Source organism: Acartia tonsa, chromosome 9, assembly GCF_053477335.1.
Source record: "Acartia tonsa isolate MP-2025a chromosome 9, ASM5347733v1, whole genome shotgun sequence".
In the NCBI taxonomy this organism is placed as follows: domain Eukaryota; kingdom Metazoa; phylum Arthropoda; class Copepoda; order Calanoida; family Acartiidae; genus Acartia; species Acartia tonsa.
In genome coordinates this window covers 24,981,340-24,992,228 of record NC_137268.1, presented here as the reverse complement: position 1 = coordinate 24,992,228, position 10,889 = coordinate 24,981,340, and the positions used below count along the sequence as shown (strand labels likewise).

At 31.3% G+C, this 10,889-nt stretch overlaps 1 long non-coding RNA gene across 1 annotated transcript; it reads right to left on the bottom strand.

Annotated features, from left to right (window-relative positions):
• Positions 1 to 4,963: 4,963 nt before the first annotated feature.
• Positions 4,964 to 7,483, bottom strand: LOC145327790 (uncharacterized). Its single transcript, XR_013882242.1, has 2 exons — positions 7,420 to 7,483; positions 4,964 to 5,290 (listed from the first exon to the last, which is right to left on the bottom strand). It is a non-coding gene; the product is annotated as an uncharacterized LOC145327790 (long non-coding RNA).
• Positions 7,484 to 10,889: the final 3,406 nt, after the last annotated feature.

The window sequence follows — 10,889 nt, the reverse complement described above, 5'->3', positions numbered from 1 at the left end:
TTGTGAACACGATAAGATTCATTTTATACCTAGGATTAAAAGTTCTAAGAATGACACAGAAGAGTTACACCATAAAAGAATCTTGACCGAAGATATTCTATTTTATATTATTTATATTTTCTGTTATTGTGATGATTAAAAAGTAAATATTATATCGATTTAAAAGTCACAAAAATGTAATTAAAGAATCGGCTCTCTCTCAAGACATTGTCAATTTTATAAGATTTTTACCTTATATTCAAGACTTACACGAAGGTTTAAAAAATATTAAGCTGTCGGTCTCAGATATCTTAATGGCTAACACACATAATGGTTAATAGATACGTTTATCTGGTTTATGTAAAACCTAATGATGTATGTATATGTTATGTTTGAGGTTTTATTTGACCCATAAATAAACAATTAACATTATTTATGTATATGTGTGTGTATTGTGCAGTGTATCTGTGGCAAAAGATTAATCACTTTTAGCATAATAATGATATCTATATTCTACATCTAAATACCCTAATAAGCCTGGAGATGCGTAGCTCAGGGCAATCACACACTCATACACACATAAACCCAACACACACACACACACAAAACACACTCTTAAACATGGACGGACACTATAACTTATAAAGCCCCCAAACTTTGGGTTCATAATTGATACACATTCTCTCTTAATGTATAATTTTTAGAACCGAAGCTTTTCATAATGTAGGGCCTATTAATGTAGGTATTTTACAAAATAAATTTCAAACTTTGTAAGATGATTGTTGTAACTATGAAATACAGTTAAAAGTGCTTGACAACTCTATAATCAGACGAAGCCCAATCTGTCCTACTTTTGATTTCTGTGATGTCATAAAAATGAAGGATATGAGAGGAGAAGTAGGAGAAAACACCTTAAAAAGAAATGGATAATCCCTCATTTTTATGACGTCACAGGAATCAAAAGTAGGACAGATTGGGCTTCGTCTATAATCATTACCAGAATCATACTCAAATAAACTTTTCTCAGGTTAATTATTATTACACTAACTTTTTACATGATAATCTTACCATAACGAGTTTTAGAATGGTGATTCCTACTCCTAGGACGACTAAGTACAAGTAATACAGAACTAAACAATCGATCCAGCAGTATAGATGTGATTTGTACAATTTCACGTATTTTTTTGTTCAGGTTTCAAAAAAATATTCTTTACAATCTTAATATTCCTTTTTTCTACTTTATCATTTACTAGCGGCTACGCCCCCTAGAAGCCTCTAGGGGCACTTAAGGTAAGAAGGGGAAACCTAGTCCCATTTTAAATTTGAGTTCAAAAAGAGTAAATTGAATTAAAAAAGAAATTGAAAAGTTAATATTATTTAAAACGACTATTTTAAATAGAAACTTACTTAATTAAGTACCGAAAAGGGGCTGTAATTTTATCTTCCCGTTGCTCCCCTGTAAAACAGCATACAATAATAAATATATATATATATAGCATTTATTATCATTATTCTAACCATGACAACCCTAGGTTTATAAAAATCTAAATATATAGGGACAGTTTGGTTATATTCACAATGCATGATTTATTACGAGGGAGTCAGGCTGTAGTCCCCTCCTAGATATTTTAATAATCCTGCATATTATTAAACTAATTCCCATGCTCTGGGCTCATATTGACCACATGTAATGGGGCAAGATTGACCTTAAATCTTTTAAATGAAAATTTTTTAAGACAATTAGTAGCTAAACTAAGTGAATATATTTTATTATATATTAAAATTTGTAGAGAATCTTAAAAAAAGAAAATTGTAATAATTGTTATTTACCAGTGACATATTATCATTGTAACGATTTGAATTATATATATCCTTTAAAAAAATGAATAAAATGCTGAATAAACGTTTGATAAGTAAACTCTAAAAATATAATAATATTTGCTATTTTATGTATTTCAGTTTGACCGATTAATTATTTTGATAGTATCAGCAAAGGAATTCCGTTTTTATGCAAATTTTTAGTTTCGGGGTTAATTCCTATTTTACACAACATATACAGGGAGCGATATTTAAATTGTACAAAGCTTTGTAATAATAGAGAATTATTACTTGTATATCACTCAAGAATACAAAAAAGGATATTTTATAAGGATTTATCAATGCTTTAATAATTTGCTTTAGCATTACCCTAGATCCTTGGACGCATATTTAATTAGTCAACGCAGTATATTATAACTAGCAGCTGAGCCACTAAAATCTAGGGGCACTTAAACGAAAAGGGCAGGGAAGGGCAAAAATCATACAGGGACCGGTGTGAAGCTTCTCTAAATGGAGAATTCAATCGGTTCATTAATCATCAGTCTTAAGCTTCAGATAAACTAAAAATTATGTAATATGATATTTTAAATAAAAACGATGAAACTTTTACTTTCCTTGAATTAAAAAAAATTGTGTTTGAGAGAATTTATGTTGTACACCCTGTATATTGTATAATGGTATATGGTCAGGGTCTACTGCAAAAGGTGTCAAAAATTTGCACAGATCAAGTTGTAAAACAAATAGGTTTAATTGGAAATGGTTTCTCACATATTTTTAGCTTTTCAGTACACTATACAATACACACAACTTTGTTCAGTAATATTTAAATTAATAGATAAATGCATATGAGCCCTACTAAAGATGATAAAAATATGCTATAGAAAAATATCAATTATTTAGTAAGTATTGAATGTGTAGCGGGACAAATTGTCTAAAAATCAGCCATGTGACGTCATAAAAATCAAGAATTATATTCTCTTTTTAGGGGGTTTCTTTCTCACTTCTCTTCTCATACCCCTCATTTTTGAGCTTATTTTTGAGAAACATTGTCCCGCTACGATGAATGTAATATATTTTTTTTGCCAAACTATCATCCTTTTTTTTTTGTAAATCTTTGCTAATAAAATTATTTTTGACTGACAATTGTACACGGAAACTACTAATTATTTTTTATTATTATGAACTAATAGATTAATTTCTGATAATCATCAATAACCATGGTATGATCCATTACACCGACGGGTGGGCATGAGAACACCCCCCCCCCCCCCCCCCTATTATTCAATAATAATAAAAATATATTCTATCCACTGTAAGAAGCTATGTCAACTCCAAACTTAAACTATCCAAAAATACTATCAAAAAATATTTGTGGACCACTCAGAGTTAAAGTGAAATTTGCTTTTCACAGAAATAGAATCATGTATCAGACTAATCTAAATATGAAAGTAGTTTGTACAAAAACATTATTGAATACTAAAATATTTCACAGATAAAATTTAGAATACATGGAACAATGAAGTATAGAATACTAACACAGTTTTTAATATCAGTGATAAAGATATGTAAAAATGATTTTGAATCAGATAACATTTCATCCATTTGAATTAATATCAAAGCTTTGAAATTTTATTAAGATTATAAAATAACCAAGTTTGGAAGATTAGGTGTACTGAAATATAAACACGAACTCTTCTATGTAATAATAGAGTTGTTTTGCCACAGAAATTACAGAAATTATTAAAATATAATTAAATAATAAAATCATTTATGCGTGTTTTGGGTGGACGATTAGCTGCGACATTAGCCATCTTGACTGGAAGATAAATGACTTGTTGATTCTGTTTCTATGTATATAATCTATGAAAAGCAAACAAAGAAACTGCGAACAGTGGGCTTATGTGCAATTTTAAATTACCAACAACATCCTTCAAATTTCATATGCTCTAGGGTCCGACTAAAAATTGTTAAAACTCAGTTTCTTTGCCTATAGTCTATAGAGTATCTACGCTACGTTTCTAAAACTATTTGTTAAAGACATGTTAAATGTGTTTTTTAAGGGTTAAATCAATTTTGATTGATATTGTAAACAATCTCAGGTAAGTACGAGTAAAATGGAGGGACAGAGAAAGAAATGAAACAAGGATGACAAAATTCAAAATTAGTGAAGCAAAAAAATAAGACGGACAGACGGACGGACGGACATTTCGAATTTTAGAGTAGCTTAGAAAAATGTAAAAAATAAAAAAATAGCCTAAAACCTGCTAAAAGCGGTCCTACCGCCATTGATGTTTTATACTTAATTGTGCTCCTTAATGATTGGAATGTTGTCAAAAAATTTCAGCATTCTATCTTTTATAGGAGCTGAGTAAATCCCATTTCCCCAGTTTGTCTCTGAAAAATATTAAAATAGCCAAAAACCTGCTAAATAGGGTTCCGACTGGCATCCATTTTTTATACTTAATTATTCTCCATATTAATGGGAACGGTGACAAGAAATTTCAGCCTTCTATCTTATACAGGAGCCTAGAAAATCACGTTTCCCCTACGGACGGACGGACAGACAACCAGACAGACGGACGGACGGACATTTTGAATTATAGAGTAGCTTCGCTACTAAAATGGGGTTTGATAAAGGGGCAATTTAAAGGTATATTGAGGGGCGTGGTTAGGGGACGCACTTTTTAAAGTAGCGGGATGGTAAGAGGTGTATAGAGGGGTGTGGGATGGTAGGAGGTAACCAATCACAGGAACGTGACTTAAATCTGAGATGGGAAGAAAGTTGATATGAAGAGAAAACAATCAACAAGTATCATGCCAGTAATCAAACTTTTTATCCATAACTAGCGTGTATCATACATAATTTCTAATTTACAACAAAAATTACATTTCACCAATAAAGATCCCTTCTCCATCCCAGAATTATAGAATAGATTCTCATAGGACAAGGGAATTATCAAAGTAAATTTCAGAATTTTTAAACACGGAATTTTAAAATTAAAGAGTAACTACAATATCAAAAAGACGTAGGATGTCAGAACGCTACTTGACTGCACTAAGTTTTTTATCCTATTTATAAGATTATAAGAGAGGATTTTGCCATAAAAGATATACAGTCACGGTCATGTTAAAATTAACTTCGCTACCAATAATATAATACAAATCATAAATGCTAAATATCTATTTGATGTACATTGTACATATAACATTAAAATGAAATAAATTAAAGAGAATAAAACTTTTAAAATAATGAACACATGCAGTATTCTGGTGGACATGGTGACCCAATCTCCATACACATCTCATATACCTGACCATTTACCAACAAAGCACAGCACATATAGTTGAGCGCGCAACAGAAAGTTCCACAATCTCTAGGCTTATCTACTGGACACCCTGTATTAGCTTTTTCTTTAGCCTCAGATTGAATTGTATCTATCTGCACTAATGCTTGAACTAAGCATATTGCCAGGATAAAGACTGCAATCGTTCCCTGATTAAAAGATGTGCTATCATTTTTGTTAATAAACACCAGTATTAGAGAATAGCCCCACCAAAATTTATTCTCTAATACTGGTGTTTATTAACAAAAATGATAGCACATCTTGGTGGGGCTATTCTCTAATATGGATTTAGGAAGGGGCATTCCACCACCACTGCTCTACATGACATCTACGAACATATTGCTAAAGGACTCAACAAAAAACAACCTGTCAACCGCACTATATCAGTTGCTATAGATCTATCTAAAGCCTTCGACACAGTCGACCATGATATACTCCTGAAAGACATCCAAGAACTTAGGCTAAATCAATACATCAAGAAATTTCTAAAAGCCTATCTAAGAGGGAGACAAACTTTTGTTGAGTTCCGTGGTGCCAAGTCAGGTTTCAGAAAAATGAAACAAGGAGTACCACAAGGAGGAGTACTATCGCCAACCTTATTTAACCTGTACATGTCCAAAATGCCTGCACCACCTAAAGACATCAAATTAGTTACCTATGCAGACGACTCCAATGTTCTGAAATCTGGCCAGACCATTGAAAAGATCTGTCCAGATCTAAATGCTTACCTTGACCAATTAGATTTATGGTTCAAATCCCGCAACTTGTTCATATCACCATCTAAATCATCAGCCACCATCTTCACCACTTTTAACCAAGAGCTGACGGAAGTACTTCCAATATTTATCAACGGAGAACAAGTCCCAACTGAAAGCAAGCCTAAATTTCTTGGAGTCACATTTGACAGTCTCCTGTCATTTAAACATCATGCTGATAACTTAAAGACCAAAGTTCAAACCAAGAATAATGTCCTCAAGGCTCTTTCAGGTACAAGCTGGGGAATGGATAAAGAAGTTCTTCTTAACACATATAAATCTATTGGACAATCGCAGCTTAACTATGCCTGCCCAATTTGGACACCCAACCTCAGTAAGACATCCTGGGACAACCTGCAAGTAGCCCAAAATACAGCACTTAGAACAGCAACTGGATGTACCAAAATGACGGGCATAGATCATCTCCACACAGAATCAAAGATTATGTATGTTAAACCACACTGTGAAATGATCTCAAAACAATACCTACTGTCTACCCAAAAACCAGGACACCCTTGCCAAATTAATCTTAACAGTCGACCACCATCAAGAATAATGAAAAAGACGTTAAAAACTAGATTTGGGAATGAGATCAAGAGAATTCTGCCAAGAAGGAGACTCACAGATGAAACTTACAAATCTAAGCTCAAGGAGATACATACCAAGGACGTAGCTAAAGCCATCAAACTGATTAAACCTAACCCTGTACTTAACACACCAGCACCCAACATAAATAAAGATGAGAGAAACCTACCCAGAAAGACCAGATCTACACTTGCTCAACTAAGATCTGGCTACAGCTCGTATCTTAACAGTTATTTGTCAAGAATAAACGAGGATTATCAAAATATCTGCCCTAACTGTAACCAGACGCCACACGATACCAAACATATTTTCAACTGTCCTGCTAAACCCACCTTACTGACAGTTAAATCACTCTGGGAGAAACCCATTGAAGCAGCAGCCTTCCTGGAGTTACCTGGAGTAAATGATGATGGAGGATAAATGGAAGGGCTACAAAACAAAACAAACCAAAATTTATAAAAGATAATTGAAAGCGTCAAACTCCAAATAATTGCAAAAACAATGGGGCTTTTTCTCAAAATTCCTTCCTTGTTTTTTTAATAAGTTCAAAATAAACACGTTTTTTTCTACCTATGCCCTTTGGAATCCCTAAAACTGCTGGGTATATACCTGCGGTGCCCTAACCACGGTTCTACTCAGTGCCTAATATAACCTAACCTAACTTGACAAACAAACAAACGAAAAGCCAACCCACCCCATTACTTCAATTTATTTCAAAATATAATATGGGAGGTTTCTAGGCTCGACAAGACACTTTGAGGGAAAAAGCCACATTAAAAACACCAAAGTATCATGAAGCATTATCACCATTTAATACTTTTACATTTATTTGCATGGTGGAGATAACGTTGAGGTACTCGTCGATTTTTATTATAAAAAATCGTTTTGTTATTATAATTAATTATAAAATCTTTGTTTATGCAAAAATGATAGCACACCTTTATAAACATTTTCTAACAGTTTCAAATAACGTCTGATAAGAAAGAAAATTAAAGTTTGTTTAAATACTTTTTTCATTACGTAAATCTATTATCTTATCTTTGATTTTTTATTTATTTTTTCATATATTTTATAAGCCATATAAACGTGACTTAAATAGGATTTATTTTCCTTGTCTTGATTAATCTGCTTTAAAAGTTGCACCCAACAATTTGCCGCGTGGCTTTGACAAAGCCGACGTCTATTCAAGTTGCAGTAAGCTGGTGCGGACATGAGGAAGCCACTGTCCCATTTAGCGACAGAGCTTTAACTCTTTCGGCTGTTGCCCTCAAAGTGACTAACACACAAAGAAACCTCTCTTATTTTGAAATAGTTCAAAAAAATTTTAAAATTAAGGTAAGTTGGTTCTTAGCTCACTAAACACTTAGAAGGAATGTACAAGTCTATCTAAACCATCACAAATCTAAGGGTGTCTTAGCCGCAAAATTTCTAATATTAAAATTGAATGTAAACATTTCATTGATAGTTTTCTTCAAGAAACTGCCAAACACAGGACAAATTACTTAACTCAGACCAATAGTTTTCATGGTCTATTTTTGTTTGTCCATTAACTTTTAAAATCATAACTAGATTATGGCTTTTTATTATTAATTTATTCCTGTATGAAATTTCTTTTACATACTTCAAGAGCAAAAGTTTACAAGTGGACTTAAAGTGGCTAAGAAAATCAAGATCAAGTATCAACAATGCAATGTGGACCATAAAAACGCTGAGTGAACACCTTTTACTATAGAAATGTTTTTCGTAGCATCATTGACGTACAAAACAATTATATGTACAAAGACTTGATGCATTTCTTGAAGTGATTATATTTAGGGAAAATAATTCAAATAGCAGCCGTTAAATTCACGTCTCAAAAATACGTACAGACGGACATTTAAAATAATAGAGTATCTATGCTACTAAAAAGCCATGAGTAGAACTGATAACCAACCCACGAGTTGGCATTTTAGGATAGTATAACAAAAACAAGGCCAACACATAATATCACAAGTGTACAAAAGTAGTCTTTTCATACAGTGCGCAAAAACTACTTTTAACTAGTAAAAATAACTGTTTATCCTATTAATTTTTTTTTGTTTAATGATAAAATTTTAAATTATAAAAGTTTGAGCAAAAACTTTATTTCTTTAGGTAAAAATCTACCAAATAAGTTTAGATTGAGACAAAATAACCTTACTCTACATCACAGGATGTTGAGAATAAAAATATTGAAAGATCTCTATCGAGTATCTAGTCTAGTATTTTTTTCTTCGTCTTTGAATGTGCTTATCCTTTGCTAGATTATAATTAGAATTGTCTTACTTTAATGTATTAACCTTGGTAAACTCATATACATACATATAAGATTTAGATGTTCTAAAAATATTTTCACTTATTAATCATTCCATTTCTTATTCGTTTTCGTGAGATGGAAAATAATAGAAAAAAGTATCAATTACTAAGTTACAAATGGAAAGTGTGGGGTGGTGCCGTAATAGGTTTTATTATAAGAAATATAGATAAAAGTTGAAATAATAATTGATTATAAGTTCAACTAAATTGAAAATAAGAAATGATTTTGAACGAAAAATGTTTCTATGTAAAACAAGGATGACAACATCCATAAATACAAAGCTCTTAAATGAGATGATAGTTAAAAAGAACATTAACACTTCTAGACTGTCAAGAAACAAAATATTAATTTAATATTTTAAACAAAATTGTAGATATATTCAGAAAATTAAAAAATTGCCCTAAGCTGCTTCTACGAAGTTTAATATCTTTTACTTTTGGTTCGAGAAATTTAAAAAATCTGATGTAAATTTGTTAGAAGTATCCAACAGAATGTTTATATGAAATTTAACAGGTTTATCCAAAAATTTATATTATGTCATACACATTTTGACTGCCTAATCAATCATTGAATCATTTTAAAAGGTCTCCTCAATGTGCCTTTTTAAATTTCAAGTCTCTAATTCAGATTCATAGATTCACAGAAGCCTTTCAAAGATTTCTGGAGACCTGGAGGATCAGGATCTGCAGGAACATACCTGGAAGCTGAAATTGACTTGAACACCTATATTTCATATGAGGATGTACTACTAAAGAATATTTTATTATTTTGGTAACATAAATGCTTTGTTTAAATAAAAAAAAAAATTGGTAACACAAAATGCTTTGTTTAAGTCACAAAATAGTGTTTGGCAACATAAAATGCTTTGTTTAATTTAATAAAATATGTTTTCTCTCACCTGGATGACACAGCCAAATTTGCTGGCATCCTGTGCCTGTTAAGATGGAGATATTATAGAAATTCCAACGCCCCTCCCCTTCGACCGTCAAGGGTTAACTTAAGTAAATTTGATAGAATAAATTGTTTGTCCATTCGTATATCCATGTAGAGGTATATGGTTATATAATTTTGTATTAAAATATCTATATAACCTTCGCTTTCATCTTTACAGAGCCTCTCATCATCACAATTTACCAATTTTAGTTATTAGAAGAGGTGTTAAAGTAGATATTATAAAAGCGAAACTTATCTAAATTTAGGTTAAACATGTGTAATGTGTATGTCGATTTCTGTAACCATAACGTTCCATCTAGGAAATGTAAATACTGGTACTCGTATAATAACCATATACATATCCTTGTTACTAAAACTTTCCAAAAACTAAGTCTGATACTGACATTCTGTTTGAGCATTTCAAAATAATTTTAATGAACACGACTCCGTGTAAAGCTTAGTAAAGTTTAGTTGCTATACTTAACATCATTTTTTGTCCTTGGATTTATAATAAGATACGAATGAAAAGAAATTTATAAATAAATGATTGATAAAGTTATAATTGTTTTATAACTGAGCCAAAAATATGATTAAGGACACATTCTCAGAATTTTCAATAAACTTTCAATAACAAACCATTTCATAGGTGATTTGGTGTCCATTCATTTATTTACATTTTTAAATCTTTAAAATAGCAAAAGAAGAAATCATAGAAATTAAAGTAAAATTGTAAAACACGAATTTTTGTATAAAAGATATAGTATTTAAAGAAAAGATCAGCAGCAAAAATCGTATTTAGCCTCGCAGCTTTATAGAAGCCATCAAATTTAATGAAGATGATTTTTGATTTAAAAAAAAGCTAATAAGCTAATTGAATTTTAAAATGTTTTGTAAGAAATATTATTTGATTTGATGATGTAGATGAAAGTTTGACTTTTGGTTCACGATATTAACAACTAGGCAGATTTAACTATTTTCTTTTCTTTAAATATTACAATTATATTTAAAATATAATACAAATCAACAGCCTTCAACTTTTACGAGATTATATAAAAGGACTCTAAATTTAAAGAGTTGTAATATTATCTTTATTGACAACATTTACAGCATGCTCCATCCTTAATATTGTTAATACAGTGT